This window comes from Glycine soja, unplaced genomic scaffold (assembly GCF_004193775.1).
Source record: "Glycine soja cultivar W05 unplaced genomic scaffold, ASM419377v2 tig00005956_1_pilon, whole genome shotgun sequence".
Lineage (NCBI taxonomy): Eukaryota > Viridiplantae > Streptophyta > Magnoliopsida > Fabales > Fabaceae > Glycine > Glycine soja.
Window position 1 is genome coordinate 1 of NW_021143617.1, and position 26,663 is coordinate 26,663.

The 26,663-nt window shown below is 29.6% G+C and overlaps 1 long non-coding RNA gene and 1 pseudogene across 1 annotated transcript; both read left to right on the forward strand.

Annotated features, from left to right (window-relative positions):
* The first annotated feature begins 2,479 nt into the window (after positions 1 to 2,479).
* LOC114404196 lies at positions 2,480 to 3,024 on the forward strand (annotated as a pseudogene).
* A 5,525-nt stretch (positions 3,025 to 8,549) lies between these two features.
* Positions 8,550 to 9,231, forward strand: LOC114404195. The gene is made up of 2 exons (XR_003664851.1): positions 8,550 to 8,768; positions 8,919 to 9,231. It is a non-coding gene; the product is annotated as an uncharacterized LOC114404195 (long non-coding RNA).
* The last annotated feature ends 17,432 nt before the right edge of the window (positions 9,232 to 26,663 follow it).

A 26,663-nucleotide genomic window follows, 5' to 3' on the forward strand; every position in this document is an offset into this window, starting at 1 on the left:
TTGCAATTTACTTTGATGAGGTAGTTGACTGTTTGTCTTTTTGTGTATGCAACCCTTCAAACGTATGTTTTGGTCAATGAAATTTTTTTCACTCTTTATCTTAGCTAGTTAGCAACGTGAGTACCACACTACTTTGCTACTCTCAATGATTCTATATAGTTCCCAGGAGTGCTTTATTGTACTTTCAGTCATTTTATATCAGATCACATCAATTAACACTTAACTACTAGCTCTTTAAAGGGAGCTCTATGGTGCACTTGGATGAAGTTGGTGTATGCAGTAATTTTTCGACTTTAGTTCTGTTTCCTGTGCTCCCATCAGTGGAATCAAAATATTGACAGCACTTTTCTACACGTTTGCATTGCTTCTTTGGGACTATATATACCAAGTTGTCAACGATACCTTCTAGCTAAAAAGATCGGCAGCACTTTTTATTTTATTGGGTGTTAGGTTAACAATATATTGTAGAATTTTTCTTTACATTATTGCTTCCCTGGCTCTTCTGACAAAAGGGAATTTTACATTTGCAATTTCTTTGTACTAATTGTAACATCGAGAGAAATATTGAGTTGTATTTTATCAACAAACAAATGTTAATTTATTAGTTTTATTATAAATATCAAATATCAGTGAGGAAGCATTTAAACTAAGACTTTTCTTCTTTTCTTTCTTCACCCTTAAACTTTTTCTTATTTTTAATCGCCAAGATAATATTTATATTTTCTAGAATTATTATTAAAATGAGCTTTCGAATGTTATTCAACTCAATAGAGATGCATGTATAGCTTCATACTTTTTTTTTTAACTCAATGGAGAAGTGTGTATATATATATATATACACATGATGATGAGAAGAAACAGCCATAACAAGTTAACAACATAAAATAACTCGGCATATTCTTGAAAAAGAAGAGCAGCTATGTGGCATGCAGAGTGTCTGTCACAGTAGAGAAGACCTAGCTAGAGAAACATATGCAATATGAAGGCCATTTAATTTAGTAGAAAAGTAAGCCACTATAATAATTATTTTTTATGCGTCTTTTGAAATAAACGTGCAACGTAATAACAGTAAAATGGAATAAAAAAAAAGAGGCAGGGATTGCTAATGGATGAAGTTTTGTGAAGCTTCAGAGAACCAACATTTGTAAATGTCAGATTGGGAGTGATATGATTGAGACAAAAATGAAAGTCTCCATAAATTTATATATAATGAAAAAGCATACTTTCCATCTAATCGTATGTCTTTTTCTTTTGACCTATACATAATTGGCCCATGTAACCAATCACCTAACAATTAATGCTAAAATAATACAACGATTTAAATATTAAAATAGGATATTATTACTTAAAGAAATATTAAAAGTAACTTTTTAATAAAATACAATATTTAATCTTAAAATATTATATTTTACAGTATTTTTAATTTTCTAAATATATTCTATTTATTGATTTGTTAAGAGCGAGAAGATATATTAATTCACAGCTAGATATTGGAAGTTCCTCATGACCTTGCTTTGGGACATGAAAATCAACTAATTAATTTTAATATGTATACTATAAAGATAAAAGAAATTTATTAACAATTGGAAACGACATATGAAATAATTTTCGAAACAAGGGGCGTTTTGCCCCATTCATCTACCAAACAAAGAAAAATAGAAGACATCTTAACCGATTTTTCTTACTAGAAAAAAAGTGGGAATCTTGGTGAAATGCAGGTCAATTCAGTAAACACCTGATTGATATTAAAGTCAAATCATGTTGTTTAACAGTCCATTGGGCTTAGCAAATTTGAATTAGGTCGCGGTTAATTAATCTAGAAACCATTTTCGATACGCACATGAAGTTATCGCCACCCACATAAACCTAATAGAAAAAGTGTACGGAATATATTTTTTTTATAACGAAAAGTTCACTTAAGTTGAAACATGCGAGTAAAACATGTCACAAAACTATAAAAAACAGTTATAAATATATTTATAGATTATCTGAGTCAGAACATATTACAAAGATTTAAAGCATACTTATAAATATATTTATAAATTATCTATTAATAAAATTTTCATATTAATAAGAGAAATTGAACTCATGTTTTTTTTTTAAGATATGAGTTCATTTCTTGGATCAACTTTTATTAATAAGTACACGGAATATTCAATACTACAGTCACGAACTATATAAATCATATGACAAAATACTATTCATCACCTTGTCCAAGTAGTATTTTTCTTTTCTGTCTACACCGGTCCAAATATTTTGATTCCAGTTAACGTAAGTCGAGTCGGTATATGAATCGAAGTTTTACACTTCGTCGCGAAAAAAATTCTTCTAAGAAAACACGCCAATATATAGTAGGGCCCAACAAAAATTAATTGAAGTGGAAGAAAACGTGTGACAGAATTTTCTCAAATAGGTTTCTTATATATACATGCACAATTGTATGGCATATGAACCCTACTCAAAATAATGCAAAGGAAAACTAGAAGAGTGTGTTAAAAAGGAGGGACCAAAGTTTTAATCAGCAAATAATAACATGGAAGAGGCACGTAAAGGGGAGCAAGAGAAAGAGAGAGGAGAGGAAGAAGTGAAGTACCGTGGAGTGAGAAAGAGCCATGGGGTAAGTTCGGAGCAGAGATCAGAGACCCAACAAAACCTACGGGAAGCAATGGTTAGGGACATTTGACACTGCTGAAGAAGCTGCTAGAGCTTATGATCGTGCAGCCATTGCTTTGAGGGTGCTCTTGCAATCCTTAATTTTCCTCATGAGTTCCATTCTCATCTCCCTTTCATTTCATCATCATCGTCTTCTTCTTGTTCTTCTACTGGTGTCATTGGAAGTTCTTCTAGTGCACAACAAGGGGAAGTTATTGAGTTTGAATATTTGGATGACAAGGTGTTGGAAGACCTTCTTGAGTTAGAGGAGAAGAGAGGGAAGAAAGAATAACAGAAAGTGAACTATTTTTTAAAACTAGTGTCTCAGTCTTCAGTATTTCAGAGTTCATATTGATCTCTGAAAATGTTCATTTTTTCCACATTTTTAGGGTCTTAGTGTGTTCCTTTCGAATATATCCAGGTTTCAGTTGGCAAATTAAATTTAAAATTTATAAGCTAGCTTAATTTTAAATTTATAACTTGCTATTATTATTATTATTATTATTAAGACTATTTTATGTTAATATTGAACGTTAAGTTTTTGTTACACATGGCAACAGGCCCAAACTCGTGGGACTCGCCCCGACTTTGACGGAGAAAACTCGAGTTGATTGGGGTCAGGTTTTTCCCGATAACCAAAGTCGGATTCGAGGTCGGGGATGGGATTAATAATATCCACCCCGAACCGCTAATAATTAATTTAAAAAACACATTTAAATATGAAATTATTAGATTGAATTTATGTTGGCATGTACAATTTAAAAATATGTTATGGTTATTTAAAATTTCATTTTTTATTTTATTAAAAATTATCTTTTTTAATAAAATTTTATAAATATATCGGGGACAGGAAAAATCCGATCCCATCAGGGACAGGAATAAAAAGTAAATATAAACCCTCGTTGAATTTCGGAGACAGAAGAGAGGAGGAAAATGGGGAGTCGAGGCGGGGGTGGGGTAAGCAAAACCCACCCCCGACCCGCCCGTTGCCATGCCTAATTTTTGTATTTGTTTATGTCGATCCTTACAATTTTAATAACATATTTTTATGCACTACTTAATTATTTTTTACTTAATTGTACGTCTCTTCATAACATAGAACCATTTTTTTTTCATAATTACCAAAAAAAAAACATATTTTACATTTTTTAAACATTTTTTCAATGACTTTTATATCCTCATTCTAGTATAGAAAGACTTATACAACTTGAACCTATATATGTTCTCAACAATCTTGAAAATTTTTTTAAGGCAAAAGGACAACAAAGGATGGTCTTATATATATAAACAAAAAAACGAAGAGATTCAAACCAGTGCATCCAAACCTTAGAGGTCCTTTTGTACCCGAAACGTGTCTCTGCTTGTTGTTGCTTTAATTAATTAATTAATTTCATCTTAATTCCCCTTTTTTTTTGTCTTTTTTTTTTTTTTTCTGATTGGGATATGGTAGCCTTTGTTAGTTTGGAGTTGACCCAATATGTTTGGGCTTTGAGTTTTTCGGTAGCCTGGATTAAAGGATGAGCTTCGCTATTCTCACTCCTAACTCACTTTTTCATCCCCAAGCTTTACTTTTCTATTTTATACCAAAAATATCCTTGATGAAAACATGTATCTATTAAACATTATACACAATGAAACCATATTTCTTTTGGCTTAGGGGGTGCATTTGTATACACAATAGAAATACACTTCCATTATGTATATTATTTAATGGAAACACATTTCCATTGAAGAACATATAGAACGAAACTGGGAAAACATGTTTTCACTTTATATTTTGAAATTAACTTTTATGCTTTTAATTATTCACTAATGCGTGAGCAAAGCACATGTTTGAATCGGTGTAATTAATATAGACCCTTGATTTATTATGTGCAAACTCAACTATTTCCTTTTTCTGATCACATCTATGTATAAATGCTTTTATTTAATTAAATAATATAATTTATGATGCCTTTTTTTTATCATGCATTTTAATTTTTTTATTGATAAGAATTGAACATGATATCAAAAAATTACAACAAAGTGCACTTTAAGTCCAACATATATAAAATTAAAAATGTATTTAACCCACCAAAAATACATACAATTGGATCCATACAAACGAATTAAAATACTAAATGCTGCGAATACAAAACAGAAATAAGAATCAATCATCGATGATGGTCCTCCTCCTTTGCTTCAACCTCTTAGGTACACACAAATGTCATGTTTAATTTCCTCGTGCAATGCTGAATGTCTGCACACAAATGCCCTAATGGTCCACGAAATTAAAAAGAGTGAGATGAACAATAAAAATTTTAAAAATTCATATTTTTACTCTATTTTAATTTAAAACCTTTATTTCTTTTTCATTTGCGTTCTAGGTTTTGAGCAACTTCATCCCACTGTGTTTACCTAAAAAGAATGGAAACAATTATATATATTATTTAAGGTTTCATTGTCATACATAATACAAATGAGAAAGATATGGATAATTACCTTGCATGAATGATAATAGCTAGACAAAGACTCCTTAAGTTACAACAAAGGGACTTGTACAGGGTCTTACAGAATGTTCCTATCTCAGCAGAATGAGGTATTGATATTGAGAAACATGATAGAGCTATTACATGCACTAATCCGTGCATGTCTATGGAGCCTTGCGGAACACATGTAACCTTCTGTTCACCAAGGGTGCCTATTAGTCTGCCTAAGCATATCGGCACACTTGGTCAGCATGCATAAGAATTTGTTATATTATTTAATTTGTTTATTTTACCAGTAGTATATATGTATATTTTTGTTCTCTACACATTTTAGTTTCCGTACTTTGTAAAATTTTAGTTTTAGTCTCTTATTTCACGTTTTAATATTTTGGTTCCAGGACTTTTAAAATTTAGTATTTTTAGTCTCTCAGGATAAATGTCATGTAGAAAACAATGTTAATAATATTTGTCCTAATTAATGGACTAAAAATATTTATTTCAATTAAATAATTTTAAGAATAGAAGAGAGATACTGAAAATAAAATTTTAAGCTTAAATATATTTTTGGGTTCTGTAATTTAACCTTTTTTCATTTTTGTTTCTATATTTTTTTTATTTTAGTCCTTACAAAATATATTTATTTTATTTTTCATTTTTAAAGTACTTTAAATAGTATTTTGTTATTATTCAAAGTCTTATCTAAAATACTTTAAGAACAAAAAATAAAACAAATATATTTTGTAAGAATTAAAATAAAAAAATAAATTACAGGAATTAAAATGAAGAGAGTGTTAAATTGTAGAAATAAAAAATATGTTTAAATCAAAATTTTAATTAAATTAAGGAGTATTTTATGAATGATCTCATTAATTAAGTTAAAATTAATTATAATTTTCTTATATTTAAGATCAACACTCCATGTTTTTTTCATTTTCTTATATTCGACAAAAAAAATTACCAAATAAAGTATTCTAGCGATTCTCATGTATGTTGTTAAAATATAGGATAGTAAATGATGGCTTGAATTTCATTCATATTAAAAATATGGAAATTTGATCTGAACAACTGAAATCATAAGAGCTATAATCATTCATTTAATAAATTACAGTGGTAGTTTGTATTTAGGACTAATAAATATATACATTTATTCTACATAGATAATTAATTATGTACATGATAAGAGAATTCAAAAATAAAGTGATCATCACGCACTTCATTTACTGAGGAAGAATTTGTTCTAATAACAGGAGTGGGCATGGATCTCATGTAGATCGATACATGCATCACGCTCCATCTACAAGTGTCATGGATAATTAAAAGGAAAATGTTTAATGAATACCCATGTGATATCTAACACTTAAACAGAGAGAAAAAAAAGTAAAAATAGTAATGATTAATAAGAAGAGAAAGATATAAAAAAATAAAATGTGTTGGTTGAATGTTTAAATCCTTAATTTCCACAAATAATATACTTGTGGATCCCGTTAATTAAGAAGGAAATTAAAATATAGAATTTTAGTTAATTAAGGTTAGGTAACAAGTCTCTTTCTCTGAGAAAAACACGCAAGGGAAAAACGGACAATATATTTTCTCTGACCAAGATCAAACATCCACAGTCCCTTCTGGATTGCAGTATGGCTGACGGAGTGACAGCTTTTACCAGTTGGAAGGAAAAATATGTTGTGTTCACAACAGAAACATTCGATTTTGACCAAAAAAAACCTGAAGGAAATATATATATATAAAGCTGTCCACAAGATTGTGTGTGTGTGTGTGTGTGAAGGAAAGTTACACACACTCTAAACTGTAAATGACCCTATAATTTGGAGAATATTTACTTGTCCACAAATAGAACCCGCATATTAGTTGTCAGTGTATATATATGTATAAAGCTAAATTATTACGGTTTAAATCTTTGAACACCTTAACTTACAAGAATATGTTTGACCAATTTTTAAAGATTTTTTTATTTTTTAGGTTATATATTTATACCAATTTATGGAAAAAAATAATGATTAAATAATAATCTATCACTTTTTAATCTATTAGTATATAAACATATAATTAACTAAATAACTATCCATTTCTGTAAAAAAAAATAACTATCAATTTATTTTAAAGGATTTACATACTTTTAAACCTAAAACACTTTAAAAAATGAAATACAAACAAACGGTAAAATCTCCTGCTGTCTGATATCATTTACAAATGACTTAAATATATTTTTGTTATTTTAAATTTGAATCTTTTTTTCATGTTGAATTCCAAAATTTAAATTTATTTTTTTTGGTTTCTGAATTTCAAAAAAGCTTTTTAGTCCTTCTCCGTAGAACAAAATAAATATCTCAATCACCCAAAAATTTTAATGAAATTTTCTTTTACGAAGATGAACTAAAAAAATATTTTTTCTGAAGTTGAAGGACTAAAAAAATAAATTGGAAATTAGAAAAAACAAAACAAAAGTAAGCCAAATTTAAGGATCAAAATGTATAAGTCCCCAAAAATATACGAATGGAGAGTCTACCTGAATTGCCCACAATAGACGTAACAAAGAAACACATGTAGTTTACCACTATTATTGAAAAGCTTCCCATATTCAAAGAGTCAAAGATATAGCTACTCCTCCATTAACGCAATACAAAGTCCTGTGATATTATTCGCAAATGATACTTCAACGAAAAATTAAGTGGTTTCTACAACCCAAAGAGGATAAGCTAGCACACGGCAAGACCTTGTCTTCTTAGTCACCATAAATTAAGTATATCTATTGCTTTCCACAAGCATGGTCAATTTATTTGGGTTAGTTTTCAGAATAAATCATACGTCAGTCATATGTATGTCACAATGTAAAATATTGTTCTCTGTTAATGGCTATAAAATTACTTGGTATGTTCCTTCCTTGAATATTGTTGACATACACAGGGTGCTTGCTTCAATTTTTCATCATATGTATAATAACACTATTATTATATGCCTTTATTTTACAATTTAAGTTTCTTGAAATAGTTTACAGCATAATATTACAATTCTTATGACCAAACGATCTATAGTTTCACACTTATCACCTCATTCTTTTATTGAGAAATAAATTGAATCGTAATTCAAGGTGAATAACTATGTATTATATTCATATTTCAAGTCCAAAGGAATATTTATTAGGAGATATATAAGAGATATAATATAAAGCTATTTTTATGTTTACCTAATAGTTTAAGGTTTGGAAATAATTAATTTAATTATGACTTAAAAAACCTGTTTAGTATTACAATATGATGTATATGTGGCAACCAAAAATGTAGTTTAATATCCATATTAATCACCATCAAATTAATTACTTGGTAAGTTCCTTCTTTGAATGTAGGCACAGGGAGGCTTCAAATTTCCATTATAAATACGTCTGTGTGATATTGGAAGTAACGTGTGCCAATTACACAACTGCCAAACAAGCCATTACTTAACAAACTTTAATTTTGTTTTTCAAAAGCCCTTACTTAAAATGAGTTCCAAGGACACCAACATTCAGAAGGCCCTTTGTCCTACAAAACCCCCACCTAAGAGCACTGGCTCAACTTCTTCAAGCTCCGGTGGTAAAAAGCCACCATCTACGAAGGATATATTTTATCCCAAAAATAGATGATTTCTCAAAAGGTACTATATATCTAGCTATGATAATTAGGAATGACACCTTTTCTATTCGTTTTAGTTCATAATGAGTATCATATATCTTTAGCTATAAATTAGTTCGTATGCATTTGTTTGAGAGTCTTGCTTATTTCGTTAATTTTGATCTTCATGCAGGTTTACGTAGATGCGCTCAATAATATATATTTGAAGCATTGATTCTAAAAAGAACGAAAGCATGGTACTAGTTACTAGTTAGGTTACCATAGTCTCTTTTCGTTATTTAGGGTTTCCATGTGTCTGCTTCTAATAATGGAGATTAGAATTGCACAGTTCGTAATCCCTATTAATTACATAGCAAATACTTTGTGAGCTACTACCATTTATTTTGGTTTGTGTGCTTTGTACTCATCAAAATTAAAGTTGAGCAATAATGGTATACAGAACTAGCTAGGAATTAACAAAGTTAATGATTTAATTTTGTGTTTCTTATTCATGCTATCGTTATTAACAAGCTAAAAGTCAATTAATGTCTTAAATCTTTAATTTTGTTTCCTTTCACAAGTTCACATCTTAATACAGTGATGAGTAGGGGAGAAAGTAAAAACATATCCCTCTTAGTTACTAATAATTCTCTTAGTTAATTTGCAGTCATATATGGATTCAGTCATATCTCTTGTGAAATATGTAATAATAGAATATTGAGAAAAGTACATCAAAAGAAAATCAGAAAGAAACACGAATAGAAGGATTGCTTTTTTCTCTCCTTTTTGGTCGGTGAAACGGAAATTCGGGAGATCTTAGCGCAGTTAAAGTGCAAAAGCTAATATTCAATTCATACGAGTAATGCACAACGATGCAAGTCGATAATAACAGTATGTTGGAAATCTTTGTCAAAATAAATATAAAAATATATATTGAAACTAGCTTGCAGAAAAATAGAGAATTAAAATTGAAGAATGAAAATCTTCATTAAAATCCATATATTGATAATATCTATAAATAGACTTACAATCAATTAGAAATTCCTAAAAAATCTAATTCATCATCAAAATTATTTGAAATTACATTATATTAACTTACTGAAACAAAATATATAAAAGATAAATATGCAACAATAACAAAAGCTCAATCTAAAACTTAGTCAAAATTTAAATTTCAAATGAGACAGTTTATATCATAACTCTACCACTCCTCCTTGAGCTTTGTCATGAAAATGCTAAGTTTTACCTTCATGAATTTCTGAAATGTTTTAACCATTATGCTAGTAAGTTGTCATCAATTTCTTAGCCTAAACCATTATTATCATAACCAGATATTAAGATTTGTCATCTCAAATTCACCAAGTTTAAACATTAACTACTTCAAATTTATGTGATAAAATATTTCGCGCCAAACATCACTCATCAATTTTAACAATAAAGCCATGACATTCCACTAATCCCAACTTCAAATGAAAATGATTTTGAATCATTTCAACCTTTTTCATTTGTGTTCCATGTTCATTAGTGATAAAACACTATTTTTTTTTGAAAGAGACTATATTTGTATTCTTATCATTTGTGCAATACTAAATTTTTCTTGATCTAGTTTCAAAATGTAAATAACATCTTTGACAATTATCTTACCTTTTTTAGTTGATATAAAAATTACTTGTTTTCCTTTTACTTGTACTATTTCACCATTTCCTAACTTGACTTTTGGTTGAATTGATTTTTCAATGAAGATAAAAATTGGAAGACATTGGTCTTGTGGCTAACCACTATCAATGAATCAATTAAGTATCCAATCCATGTGAATAAGTTCTTATGATGCCATAAATAAAGTGTCCATCATCGATGTTATCTTCAATCAATTTTGTAGGTTGTTTTAGTTCTTGCTCATATATTTTTTTCTTTAATCTACAATAAATCTCACTATGACAAAGTTTATTGCAAAAATTATAGTGAATAAGAGATTATGTTTGTACTAGCAATCTTCTTCAGCATGATTGATTCTTTGGTAATCAGGATAAGGCAAAAACTTTTTTCTTTTTCTTGAAGAACCTTCAACTTTTCCTTTGTTGATATTGAAAGATTGAGTTTTCAAAATGTCTTCTATTGTGTTTACTCGAAAGACACCTTTAATAGCTTGTATACTTCTCATTGAAATACTTTGCTCTTTGCATGAAACTTGCTTAATTAATTATGTAATTGCGAGACTCTTCAATTACAATAAACTTGGCTTCAAACATTTAAGGCATCGAAATCATGAATTTTTTTATTTTATTTTAAATATTACCTCGCGCACATTTCACCGAAGTTGATCCAGTGATGCTTAAAACATTCTGCATATCTATTTATTAATCAAATTGTTACTATAAGATTTAAAAGAAAAATCAAATTTGAGACATTTTTTTTAACAAATCCAATTCACTTCCTTCTCTTGGATTTCTTTCCAATTGTCTGACAACAAATATGTTAATTATTTCAAAAGAAAATGTTTAAATAATATCACAAAATTGATACTAAAATGTTATTAAAAATATTCACTCAATTTTATTTATAACGTTTGAATATTGTTATTATATTTATTGATATTTATTTAATACTTTTATTAAATCTTTAATAATCTAATCCTTATGTTTACCAATTTTCTAATAATTAGTAATATATTATTATTATTATTATTATTATTATTAAATGAAAATGACTATTAAATTTTATGATTTTCTTAAAGAACTATTAACTTATATGATTGGAGAAACTTTGTGGTAACTAATTAATGTGTGTTTAAGTAAACATATCATAAATATTTTTTGATAATTTATTCACATTATTAAATTACCTTTTTATGAATATATATATACATGATTCCAAGTTAGTATCATAATTAGTAACGAATTAACAAGCCGCGGCGCAGTTGATCTTCATTGCAATTTGGAGTTCACTGTAGGCCTTGTAATTGGTGTCGTCGCCTCGTGAAGAAATTGAGATTGCAATCGATTACCTACCGTGAAAGGATTGCAATCATTACTTTCTATTCTCCACCGAGCAACCATGCTTTGGACAGGCGCAATATGTGTCAAGATCTTCATCCTAACTTCATCACATTCTCATTGTCATTGTTAAGGAGACATTAAGTAATCATATTTTTTTTATAATTACACACTTAGAATTATAATATTAACAATTTTGTGATATATTTATTTTTTTCAGACAAGAAAAAAGTTATGCATAAGAAAATATAAAAAATATATATAATGTCATTCATCGTATATAATAAATTTATTAATTTTTAAAATAATTATCTTAAAATAATTTAAATAGTTATTTATAATTAAATAATAATATAAAATCTTCAAACAATCTTCACAAAGTAGATATTAAACGAAGATCTATAAGGATTTAATCTTTCTTATCATAAATATTTCAATTTTATAATAATAGTTATAATCTTTTTCAATCAAATTAATAAGTGTATATTTTGTATATTATACATTTTTTTATTTAAATAAGTTTGTAAAATACAAATAAAATATATTTAAAATTATAAAAAAAATACATATTTATTTCAAAATAAATAAGTAAAAAGTAAGCGATATATAATTTAAAGAGAAAAAAAGAGAAAAGGAAAATAGTTAATTGAAATATAAATAACTTGATATTTAAAGTAGAAATAATAAAAATATAAAATTAACCTAAATTAACTAAGATTTGAGAGGGTGAAGAAAATAAATTTTAATTAAAATAAAAGGAAATATAAAAATACTAAATTAAATTGAGAAATTTAAAAGTAATATTAATACTGAAGTCACTTTTTACAAGAAGATCAGAGAGTATAATAAAAATATTAAGTCTTTACATTAAAAAAATATAGAGTTGATTTATATTATATGAAAAATAATTTTATAAAATATATCAATTAAATAGTGAGAGATTATGTTTTTTTTTCATTGGTGTCCAGTTACGGATCCAGAATTTTTCTAAATGGGGAAAAATATTTTAATATTTTCTCAGACAGTAAATAATATAAGTTTTATTAACAAGGTATATATTAGAGAAATTCAAAATAATAAAATTTAATTAAAAAGATAAAATAGATAAAATTAATATAATTTTTTTTATCTTATAACTTTTTACATTAATCTTTTTTTTTTAAAATATCCTATGGGAGTAACATTTATTTTTTTTTATAAAAAAATATTCAAAATTTACTTTGTGGGAATAATTGTCCCATTGCCATTTGCCCTGCATATAAATCCGCTCTAGTGTCCATAGTTTTATTAAAGTTAATAATTATATTTTTTAGTAAAGATTAATTATTGAACAAGTCAACAGATATTTTACACTTATAGTATAATTAATAATAAATAAATATATAAGAGAATATTATAAAATCCATTTTTTTTTAAAAAAATCATTAAATAATATAGATTTCGCTGACTAAACTTATTAAAATATATTTTTTACTTGACGGTGGTATCATAAACCAGATCATACGTGAATCTCCAGCATCAAATGAATCATTAAATATGTTCATTTCAGTATATGGAAGAGAAGAGGGGTTGACCTCAGTAGTCATCGAAAAGGGTGCTTTCAGACTAACGTATGATAAATGTCTGTTCAACAAAGAAACAACCGTTGACCGAATCGTGGAATTCAAACATATTAACTACCCTATTTAATGTTAATGTTTTTTGTTTGTTTGTCAAAAACAATAACTACCCTATTCTTAACTAAAATCAACTCCGCGTAAGGATACACATATGCAAGTGATGTTCGTGAAAAAATTTGTTGAATCACAGTTAGATTTAATTCTTCAATTCATAAAAAAAAAAGAGTTTGATTAATTTGAAATTTAATAAAATACAAATCAAATTTAATAAAAAAATATTTTCATTAAAGATTAAACTGAAATAATATTTAAATAATTCAACCTAAAAATATTTTCATATATATATATATATATATATATATATATATATATATATATATATATATATATTAATGGAAATTGAAATTTCTCTGTCCATTACCATTCGATTGCTTAGTAAGTTCCTTTTATTTAAAATGTGGCCATGAACGCGTTGTGTGGTGTACAACAACCAATATAAATACCTCTTCTCATCTATATATCTTGTGCATTTGAAGTTGTATCCAAAGACATAATTAGTTAACCCTAGCAGAATTTGGTTTTGATTTGCCAAAAGTCCTGTGTAATAACATCATGAGCTCCAGCAGCGTCAATATTCAAGAGGCTCTTCTTCCCACTAAGCCTCCACCTAATGGAAGTAGCTCAACTTCTTCAAGCCTCCAAAATCAGATGTACTACGTGATTTTAAGTGAAAATACGCTCAAATTTATGATTATTTTATATATCATAATGGACATTAGTAAAAAGAAAGAAAAAACGTGTCTTTCATCGTGATGAATTTGGCCCGTACCGTGTTGCAATTTTTTTGAGTGATTTGCGTGAAAGTAGATATGCATTTGCGACGTTTGAAGGTTCAGTCAAAAGTTGTTAACGTGCTGCGTTAGTATATGAATTCAAACTTTCAAAATATAATATTGGGTTCTACATTCTCTATCTGATCCTATATTATGCAAGAAACTGTAAATTCCTGCTTTATTTCCCAAATATATGGACTGCAAGTGCTAAATCTCTTTACTTTGGTTTAGTACTTTAGACTTTGAAGAGATTAATATATTTTTCAACCATAAGTTATTTTGAAATTTTCATCATAAAGAAAACTATATGAAAATTACGGTAATAAAAACTCAATCGCAATTGATATCATATACTAGTTGGATATATTAAAACTAATTGGCCAAAATTAGAATTTAATAGGATTGACCTAGCCGTAGAAGATAGGAATGTTCATGGATTGGATTCTTAAATAATATGTATGAGATCATATATTCAAACCTTAGTATGATCATTGTATAAAAAAATAATACTATAATTAATTTCTAAGAAATTAAATAATATAGCAATATGTACAAAGATATTGGAAGAATATAAAGTATAAATTTCTTTGGATTAAACGGTGATTAAAGTCCTGTAAAATATTACGATTTTTATTCAGTATATCATTTTCAAATTTTTGTAATTTAATGAAACTATTCTAAGTGGTCTCCACAAAAGGGTTCATTCATTGTCTTCACCCCAACACCTTCCTCCTCAATCGCGCCATTGAAGCCGAAACCAAATGCAACTGTCTCCGCGACGCCCTTTTAGCCATGAACTATTTGATAAAATGCCCCAATGTTGTCATATTGTTGTTACTTTCTATAATGCTCTTGTTGCTTGTTCTATCATGTTGTTTTGAACTCCCTTGTGAATGTGCATGTCAAGTGTTGTAACAAGTAAATTAATTTAAGTTTAACTTTGTATTTTAAAAATGTTTTTTTAATTATTATTACTCATAGAATGTATTTTAAAGTAAATAAATTGAAACAATAAAAACTTGGGTATTAATATTAATCTAGCATTTATTTAAAATATAAATAAAATATTTTCTTATATGTATTAATTATTTTATTTATTAAATATAATATACTTTTCACTTTAATGATATTATTAATTATTTTTAATTAAATATGTTACAATTAATAAATTTGATAAATTTAATAAACATGTCACTTTTCATATGAAACTATGTACATTAAAAATTTATTATTGAATATAAAGTAATTATTACAATTTTTTAAAGGGACTCAAATTAGTCATTGAAATTCAGCATGAACTAAAAATAGAAAAAAAATTAAGAGAGAATAGAAATCAAAATCTAAAGTATATAGCTGAGTAAGCAAAAACTTATTACTAATATTTTTCATAAACTATATTTTAGAGTAATTAAATTCAAATTCATATTAATATAATTCTAGAATTATTTAAAACTTATTATTGAATATAAGTTAATTAGTACAATATTTTAAAATTAAGGGTCTCAAATTAGTCATCCGAAAGGACTAAAAATAGACAAATTTTTTAAAAGAGAATAGAAATCAAAGTCTAAAATATATAGCTAAGTAACCAAAAGCTTATTATTAATTTAACCTTTAATTATAAATTTTGAAAATTCTTATTTTAATTAAAAAAATTTCATAAACTATATTTTAGAGTAATTAAATTCAAATTCATATCAATACAATTTTAAATTTTCTTAACAATTTTTAAAGTTCAGGCCTTACAATAGTGATCTATATCCAAGATCACAAATATCCCAATAGTGTGTGTTGAAGCATTTAAAATTCTTCATCCATCTTTATTTTTATCCTACGTAAAACTTTCCAATTATTTATATGATATAATGACATCAATTAATTTATAATTATATATTATAAATTCTAAAGAACATAGATAGTATAATGCAATAAAAGAATATATATATATATATATATATATATATATATATATATATATATTTATTTATTTATTTTAATCACACCGATCATATCATTTTTCATACCAATATTTATATTTCTTTTCTTTTCTTTTTATATCTCATTATAGGTATCATTTAGCATTAGATGTCCATGCATTTTTTCCCCATATATTAAAAAATTGTCATAAGTAAGATCTACATTTACTTGCGTTGTGGTGGTGAACTCATTTTGTTATTGAACAATACAAATGACAAATAATAGACTAGCTAGATTGTTTTCGATGTGCTTTCGAGACCTATATTTATAGATGCATGGGGCATGCAAAGGAACGTGTTATGTAACTCCTGGTAAATTTAAGTCCCATGTACAACTCGATTTTATTATCACACGAAACAGAGTTAAGTCTTAATCAATTAAATTAAGGTGAAATTGCTAGTGTTTCTCAACGTTTGATTATATCTGTAAAATATGTAATGGTAAATTAAAAAAAGAGACCACAAGGAAGCTCTGCTTATCGTCTATAAAACGGAGCAGGAACGAGTCATGATACGCAATCTCAATTTTCTTATATTATAATTTTTCTCTATTCTGAAATCCACCATTAATCTTCTCGCTTATCGCATGCAAAGTTGCGTCTTGCATTTCTTCGTTTATTCGACACTTTTGTACATGACAAATACGCTAAAATTAAATTTTAAATTTTCAATTACTTTATAGATTATAATGGAAGCCTTTTCTTGGTGAAAAATGTAAGAATTAATGTCTCATGTGAGAGATATGTGACTTATGTAGGGACTAATAAGTAAATAATTAACGATTAAGAGCTAAATTGTAATTGGGCTTAATAGGAGAAATTTCTAGGGTTAACTGCTACTTGATGGGAGTAGTGATTATAAAAGGGGCTTAATACCCACTAACGTGAAATAAGGTCTCATTCCTGACCAGAAAGTGTTCTCTCTCACTCATAGTCATCACGAACGAAGAGAGACAGAAAAAGCCTAAGGAAGTGAAATCTTATTTCTCTCATTTTTCAAGTAAATCAGAGTGCACTGGAGAGAAGTTCCTACGAAGAAAGGTACAAGTCTTCCTATGGAGAAAGATATACATCATTATCTATTGTTGTTTATTGATTGTTTGTGAGAACCATAAGTTTCAAGCTCCTTGATTCCCTTGGTGGCTAACATAATGGACTAAGTGACTTCCTTGATTCTTAAGTCTCGTTTCTTCCTGAACTAATTAACATTCTGTGCAATTCATGCACATTCCATTTATCTTTCATGGTATTATAGTTCATTTAGAACAGGTCAAACTCAGACGATAATGAGTTTAGAATAAACTGAACAAGAAAGTTATCATTCACAACCATTATATTCCCAAGGTCTTAAGTCTTGCTGCAATGTTTGTCATCTCAATGACATGTTCATTCATAGTACGTGAACCATCAAATTTCATGGTGGTCAATGTACTCATTAATGTCCCAGCAACAGACTTATCAGCTGTTTGAGAATACTCTCCCACTAATCCCATAAACTTTTTAGCACTTTCAATTTTAGGGAGAGTTGTCTTAATATTGTCTGCAACAGTCATTCTCATCAACATTAGGCTGAGTCTGTTAGGTCTTTCCCAAGTTTTATAATGAACTTTCTATTCATTGCTACTAACATCAATAATAGTAACAAACTTCTCTTCTAACATAGTAAGATCATGATCCAAAACACCGAGGTGAAATTGGACTTGCTCATTTCAGTCAGAGAAGTTAAGCCCATTAAAATTGGCTCAGATGATGCATAAGAATCCAATGAATTCAAAACATGTATTACATAATAAAATTCACATAAGTGTTTTGAGACATAAAATACATGTCATACATATGATTCATTCAGATAACGGACAATGTATATTGATGTTCTCCTTTGGGTGATACACCAACATACAACATACAAACATAATGATGCTAATAAAATTTTAACATTATTTGGCAATTAAATATGCACCAATTAGTAGTATCTATTTCCTTTGGGCATATAAATAAAACTAATGATACACACAAATCGTCTACAATTATATTCATTAATTATAAGAACAACTAATCAACCTTTGGGCGATCCATAAATGCCTTATAACAATGAATTTCAATTACCCATAAACCAATAACCATATAATTTAGCATCCATTATTCTATGAGTAATCAAAATAATCATTAATTTTGGAATTAAATAACCTTACAAATTTGGCCACTTTGATGACTAATAAATTTAACATACATTTAATTCCAACCAAGTATAATTGAAATAATCATTAATTTGGAATTAAATAACCTTACAAATTTGGCCACTTTGGTGACTAACAAATTCAACATACATTTAATTCCAACCAAATATGTATGGCCTGCACATACTTATTGCTATTAACAATTCATAGTCATTCTATTAATTTCATTCCAGGCCATAAAATAATATTTGCATTTATTTGTGTTTTTGCATTCAAACACGTTCAAGCAAATATGTAGCATATACATATATTTACTGCTACCAATAATTGCAAAACATTCACATTAATTTAATTATAGAACATAAACTTTCAATCCTTTAATCACGTTCAACAATAATTTTTCAGGAAAAAAAAGATCAAGTGGGATTGGAAATAGCAAACATAAGGTTGCAAATAGCAATTTCCAAAATTTCATATCTTCCTACAACAAACAACAAATGTATATGCGCACGCAACTTTTTAAAATTGAAATTGAATCTTTACGTTTAGGTACACTTCCTTTCTTTCACCATTAGAAGTAAAAACTTTCTCCAAATTTAATATATACATGTCGTGCAGCTTTCTCTCCCATAATCATAAGTTTTCAAATAATCTTTCTAGAAAAATTGGTATTCAATAATAATATAATATTACCAATAAAATAATACATGCAGCGGAAAATAAAATTCCTAAATTTCATAATTAGGATTTATGCATAATTGAGAGAAATTAAATTATCCCTAAATTTCATAATTAGGGTTCATACATAATTGAAAGAAATTAAATTATCCCTAAATTTCATAAGTAGGGTTCATGTATAATTGAGAGAAATTAAATCATTCTTGGAGAATCATAAATTTCATAACACATGCTCTGATACCACATGTAAAAATTCTTAAGGGGTTTCCTAGACTATCAATGATAGGAAACAAAAGGATCTTGAAAATTATGGTTCTCACAAACAATCAATAAACAACAATAGATAATGATGTATATCTTTCTCCATAGGAAGACTTGTACCTTTCTCCGTAGGAACTTCTCTCCAGTGCACTCTGATTTACTTGAAAAAGGAGAGAAATAAGATTTCACTTCCTTAGGCCTTTCTTTTCTGTCTCTCTTCGTTCGATGACTATGGGTGAGAGAGAACACTTTCTGGTCAGGAAGGAGACCTTATTTCACGTTAGTGGGTATTAAGCCCCTTTTATAATCACTACTCCCATCAAGTAACAGTTAATCCTAGAAATTTCTTCTATTAAGCCTAATTATAATTTAGCTCTTAATAATTAATTATTTACTTATTAATCCCTACATAAGTCACATGTCTCTCACATGAGACATTAATTCTTACAAAAGATTATAATGGACGTTAGTAATAAGCAAATAAAGAAAAAAATTGACTTTAATCGTGATGAATTTGGCCCGTTTCATCTTTGCAAGATTTCGACTGATTTACGAGAATGTGTAGAGGCATTTGCGCAGTTTGAATGATCCAGTTAGTTGTTAACGCGCTTTGTTATAGTACATATGAATTCAAACTTTCAAAATATAATAGAGTTCTATAATCACTGATCCTTACTGTGTAAGAAATTGTAAATTCCTGCTTTATTTCCAAGATATATAGACTGCAAGTGATTATTATATTTTTCATCAATAAGTTATTTTGATTGTTTTCAGATTATATCGATTACTTTATATTCTTTATTGGCTGTTCATTTGGGTATATTCTGATCCATTTGTATAAACCTTTACTACAGGATCACATTTCGTGCCCTATGAATAACTTGTTTTTGAGTTTGCCTTCAAAAAATATTATTTTGAAATCTTCAACATAAAGAGCAGTATATTAAAATTTAAATATTAAAAACACGATTAGATTAATTGATATCATATACTACTCAGATAGATTAAACTAATTTAGTGTAATTAATTTAAATAATAATAATGATAATAATAATAATAATAATATAATAATAATAATAATAATAATAATAATAATATGGATAAATATATTGGAAAAATATAAAGTATAAAAATCATTAGATTGCATGATATCTAAAATATTATGATTTTTCTATCATTTTAAAACTTTGTAATTTAATCCTTAGTTTATCTTTTCATCATGTAATCCCTTTGTTTATTTTTCGTTAATTTTATTTATTAAATAACATTTTTTATTTAACTTTTGGTATATTAAAATATGAAAAATTTAACTTACTGGTCTAGAGTTCGAATACTCAAATTGAGTATGGAACAAATTATGCGGGAAGGAGGATAAATTCTCCATAAAGTTTCTCTAAATATCAAGATTTTTTTCATTTACTAAATTTTCATCTAGATAATTTTAATGCAATAAATTATGGCATATTTTATTTTCTTTTACATTTATGTCACTTTAATGTTTCTTAAAAATTGTAATATAGATGTTTAATACAATTTCAATTTTATCGTAACAGAGATAATTAAATGTAATGCATTAAAAAATTATAAATAATTTCTTAATTTTTTGTTTCAAGAGTTTAATTTTTTCATAGCAAAGCCTATCTAAGTATCAACAGTTTCACTCAGAAATTCATAAGGGCAAAGTCACTAGGCAGTTTTCATAACATGTGCATGGGCACTTTTGTTTTTATCTTAGCCTTTTTATAAAAATAAAATCAAACACTTAAGTACAAAATAAAAACTTAGAGAATTTCACCTAAAGAATTCCTTTATTGGTTCAATTGTTTCTTCATTCGATCCTTTGAGCTTTTTATAGTGAGTGTTGATTTGAATGTTGGAGGTTTATTGTTTTAGAAGACACACATGTACGTATTTATGGACGACCATGATTCTTGGTGCTGGGGGCATTCGTGGTAGATCTTATACTGCTGCTAAAGCTTACTCTATGGCATCTTTTCGTACAGTTTATATTTTTTTATGCTGGTTTATTGGTGAAAAAAAATGTAATTATCCTTGATATAAAGTAACACTTCATGTCCTTTCAATAAAGTTCAATTTTCCTTCAAAAGAAAAAAACCGGGCTTTTGAAATTTAATTATAACATCCTACTTTATTTATAAACAATTAAACAAAAATAATTTTTACAGAGAAATTAATAAGGACTTATATATGCGAATAAAAAATTCGTAGCCTATTATACAACAACAATAGAATTTTATCTCCCTTGATAAAATTGACTACATGAATCACACTATTAAAAACGTATTTATTTACCTACAGTAATATTTTGTTCTTCAGCCATTATGGGCAAGATTAACATTAATGTGTAATCAATTAACACAAAAGTCCTAAGATTTTACATAAGCAATAGACTACCATTTGTAAATGATTAGCGCGCCGTGGTTAAAAACCATCTCCAACGTAACGTCCTTTACCTCAGACTCAACAACAACGGGCCATGCTAGAGGGAAATACTGATCATTGTCATCTCTATCCACTACAACCAGCAGTTGCCCTCCAAAAGGGGTCTTTAGATGGCATCCATCCACCCTGACAAATGGTCTTGAACTCGGCAAAAATCCTTTCTTACAACCATCTAATCACATATTCAACAAACTAAATGTAGGTTCCACATCCAACGTATTAATGTTCAATTGTATCCCTTTCTATATATTCAATAGCCAATTTCCTAGTCCTATCTGCCCAGGCCCAAGTAATACAAACAACCTAATTCATTCTAATGTCATCTTGAATGTCAGGAACTGTCATCCTTAAAGAAGCTCTGGACTTGTCTTTGATAACCTTTGCCATCCATTTTGGTCTTCTATTTTTGTTGTCAAACACTCTTCCACACTAATTATGACCATCAATTAAAGTTTGCATCCAGAAAGTCTTCTTCCCTATGTCACCTAGCTAACCAGTACCTTAAATGGGCATCCCTCTTTTTACACCCCATCCTTACTCTTATTGTATCATTCTTGACAAATTTCAGTTGCATACCATTCAATACAACATGCTCAGCCTCACTTTGAACTTGAAATCTTGAAGCTAAGGGATCTAAATTCCATGCCAACTTTGAACTTGAATTCTTTACACAACTCCTTCCTCAAAACAAATTGGTTTTGGTTTTGGAACATCATCAGCCTCACTGTCATCACTGTCACTAAATAGTTCTCACTAAAATAGTCATCTTCAATTTTGTGCCTCTCATTATCTGCAACTGACTGCTGATGTATTCCAGCACCTAAAGTCACATCAATGCCACTTCCCCAACGTCTTCCTCCAAATTGTTGTCACTGCCACTTTCACTTCCAAATGGACGTTGCCAACCCTAACCAGTTGACTGATTGAACCTACCGACACTGTACCACCGCCATCTTGTTCCTTCCTATCCTTCTGCATCCTGTCATAATCAAGCTGCTCAACTATGTCAGCACTAGACATCGTGTGTTCAACATAAATATGGGCTTTACATTTGTTTGTCAGTGCGAATTTAGCCAAATCCATCGCATCTAAGTCATTCATAAAATGTTTCAAGTTGCCTTCGAATTTTTTATTCTCTGATTTCCACCAAAATTTCATGTTCCCATCATAGACTAAATTCTTCAATAAACCAATGCCTTGAAAGAAGGACCATCTATCTATGTCGAGGCCATGGAAAGCATGTATTTCAACATCAGCAAAGTGCAAGGAAGACTAGAACTTGAATTTCCCCTATATGATGGGACTACAACGGTGAAGGCTCCTTCTCTATGTGTCATATTGTAAAAAAATATATTACTTGATTAAAATAAAAAATACATAATTAACAACTACATTAGAAATTTAAAACCCAATAAGAAATCCCCCCAATTGGGGAACCCCTAAATTCACCAAACCCTTGACCAGATAACCCTAAACCCTTTTTTGGGGATTAATTAAACACATTTTCCATTTAGAACGAAAACAACTATTTAATTACATAACTCTGAAAATCACCATAGTAATGTCTGTTGGAGAGAAGGAAAGAAAACCAAGGAATCACACACACTCAAAATGATGAGATGAATATTATTGAAAATTGAATTACACATTAGACCATTTATATAGTCTAAGTACAAATTTAACAGACTTAACAAACTTACAATTATGCATTATATCTAATATATTCTGAATTACAACTATCACACCCCCTTAATTCAAAATCTCTATAGATGACACTCCAAGCTTGTCTCTCAATACTACGAAACTGTTCACCTTCAAGTCTTTTGTGAGAATATCCGCAAGTTGCATTTCAGTACTGCAGTACTTCACATCAAGTTGTTTTTTGCTCACTTTTTCACGAAGAAAGTGAAGCCTTGTCTCTCTGTGTTTTGACCTTCCATGTGCTACTAGATTCATGGCCAAGCTGATAGTGGATTTGTTGTCCACATACAATTTGATTGGCCTCTGAATTTCTATCTTCAATTCTTCAAGTAAAGAGTCTAGCCATAGTGCTTGGCATGCAGCATAGCATGTTGCAATGTACTCAGCCTCGCACGAAGATAATGCCACTCAGGTTGTTTCTTTGAACACCAACTTATTGGTGCACCTAAGAACTTGAAGAGATATCCTGTAGTGCTCTTCCTTTCCACCTTGTCTCCACACCAGTCTAAGTCTAAGAAGCCCATCAACATAGTTGTAGATTCTGAAATTCCAACCTGACCTGTGAGAGCAATTTGATTAGAATCCTTAGGAAATAGAACACCATAGTTGAGTGTTCCTCTGAGATATCTCAAAATTCTCTTTGTAGCAACCCAATGAGAGGCTTTAGGATCGTCCACAAACCTACTAATTAGACCAACTGCAAAAGAGATGTCTGGTCTTGTGTTGCAGAGGTATCTCAATGACCCTACAACCTGCTTGAATAAGGTACTATCCACTGATTTTTCTGACTCATCTTTCACTAATCTCAAGCCTGGTTCAACTGGAGTGGACGCTGGGTTGCAGCTCATCATCTTAAATCTTTTCAGCAGGTCTATTGCATACTTTAGTTGGTGCATAATCAAAAGTCCTTTGGCTTCCTTGAACTCAATTCCAAGGAAATAAGACAATATCCCCAAGTCTGTCATCTTAAATTCAAGCTTTAAACTCCTCTTGAATCTCTCTATATGATCTGATTGCTCCTTGTGATCAATAGATCATCAACATACAAGCACATAATTATCAAATCATCTTTGTCACTCTTCTTTACATAAACTCCATATTCCTTTCACACTTATGGAAACCTTGTTTGACAAGAAAGGAATCTAATCTCTTGTTCCAGGCCCTTGGAGCTTGCTTTAGGCCATACAATGCCTTATATAACTGAACACCTTGTCTTCTTCACCCTTGATCTCAAATCCAGGAGGTTGCTTTACAAAGACCTCCTCTTCCAAAGTACCATTGAGGAATGCCGACTTTACATCAAGCTGGTATAGGGGCCAATCTCTACTGTGGGCTAGAGCTATTACAAACCTTTTGGTTTCTAGCCTAGCTACTGGAGCAAACACTTCTGAATAATCCAAACTAGCTCTTTGGAGGAATCCTCTTGCAACCATCCTTGCTTTATGCCTGGCAACAGTTCCATCAGCTTTAATTTCACCTTAAACACTCACTTCACATCTATTGGAGACTTGTTTGGAGGCAAGTCAACAAGTTTCCAGATTTGATTTCTTTAAATTGCTCTCATTCCTCTTCCATTGCAACCTTTCAATGGTCTTGTTGCAATGCATCTTTGTGATCAATTGGTTCAATATCTGCCAAAAAGGCAAAATGCACAAACTCACTTGCTTTCCTCTTTGCTTCTGCCTTCTCTTCATCTTCTGTCACTGCAGCTTGCCTAAGAATGTTAGGCATTTCAACATGATAATCTTTATACTTCAAAGGTAGGTGTTTATCTCTCTGTGGTTTTTGTTGCACAACAGCAGGTTCCTCATGATAAGCTTCTATTTCTGCTGCTTCACTAAGTCCAGTCTCATTGTTCTCTTCTCCAAACAAAGTGTTGATAGTGCACTTCCTCTTCCAGTCCCAGGAGCCATCTTCATCTATCACAACATCTCTGCTAATAAAGATCTTGTGAGTTAGCGGATCATACAACCTATAGGCACCAGTTGGATGATATCCAACCAATATCATAGGTACATTCTTGTCCTGAAGCTTTTTTCTCCTCTCATCAGGCACATGCTTGAAACACAATGGCCAAACACTCTCAATGCTTCACTGTAGCTTCCTTCATGTCCACACTTCTTCAGGAACTCTATCTTTTAGCTTCTTTGTGGAACACTTATTCAAAATGTATGCTACAATGGACACTGCTTCTCCCAAAAATCTGATGGCAAGTGCTTTTCTTTCACATACACCTTGCAATGTTCATCACTGTCTTTGTTCCCTCTTAGCCAAACCATTATGTTGAGGAGTATAGGGAGCAGTGATCTCGTGTATTATACCATGATGAGTACAAAAAGATTCAAAATCATTGGATGTGTACTATCCTCCACCATCCGTTCTAATGATTTGATTGACTTTCCACTTTGATTTTCACTTAACACTTTGAACTCTTTGAAAATAGAGGGCACTTCACTTTTGGCTTTAATCAAGTATAACCACATCATTCTACTAAACTCATCAATAAAGGTTACAAAATATTTGTTACCTCCCATTGAAGACACTCCCAGTGGGCCACATACATCAGAGTGAACCACTCATAGCACTTCAGTTGCTCTTACAGGTGATTCTGATTTGAAAAAGTTCTTGGGTTGCTTGCTGTCAAGCATCTCTCACAAATCTTATTGGGAACTCTGATCCTGGGCAAGCCCTATACTAACTTTTGTGACTGAAGTTGATTCAGTACCTTGAAATTCAAATGCCCAAGTCTTGAATGCCAAAGCCAGCTCTCATCTTCATTGGCAGTTGATGCATACACTGCACATCAATATTATTCGTGTTCACCTGAAAAGTTCTATTTCTAGACAATGGGACTTTAAACACTCTTACATCACTTGGATCTAGTAAATCTAGAAACTTGTTTTTTAAGGATGCTTAAAATCCTTTCTCAAGAAGCTGGCCCAAGCTCATCAGATTACACCTCATATTTGGCACATACATTACCTCTTCTATTACTGCAAGGCTTCCATTACTCTTTCTGAAAGCAACATTCCTAATTCCCACACTTCTGATAGTACTGTGATCTGCAAACTTTATAGTGCATTTCTTACTGTCATCAAGACTCACTAGCCAACTCAAATTACAAGTCATGTGATTTGAGCAACCAGTGTCCAAATACCATGTTTCTGAATCTCCATTACTGCTAAAGTTGCAGGTGGTTGTCATTAATACAATTGCTTCTCCTTCTGAATCACTTTCA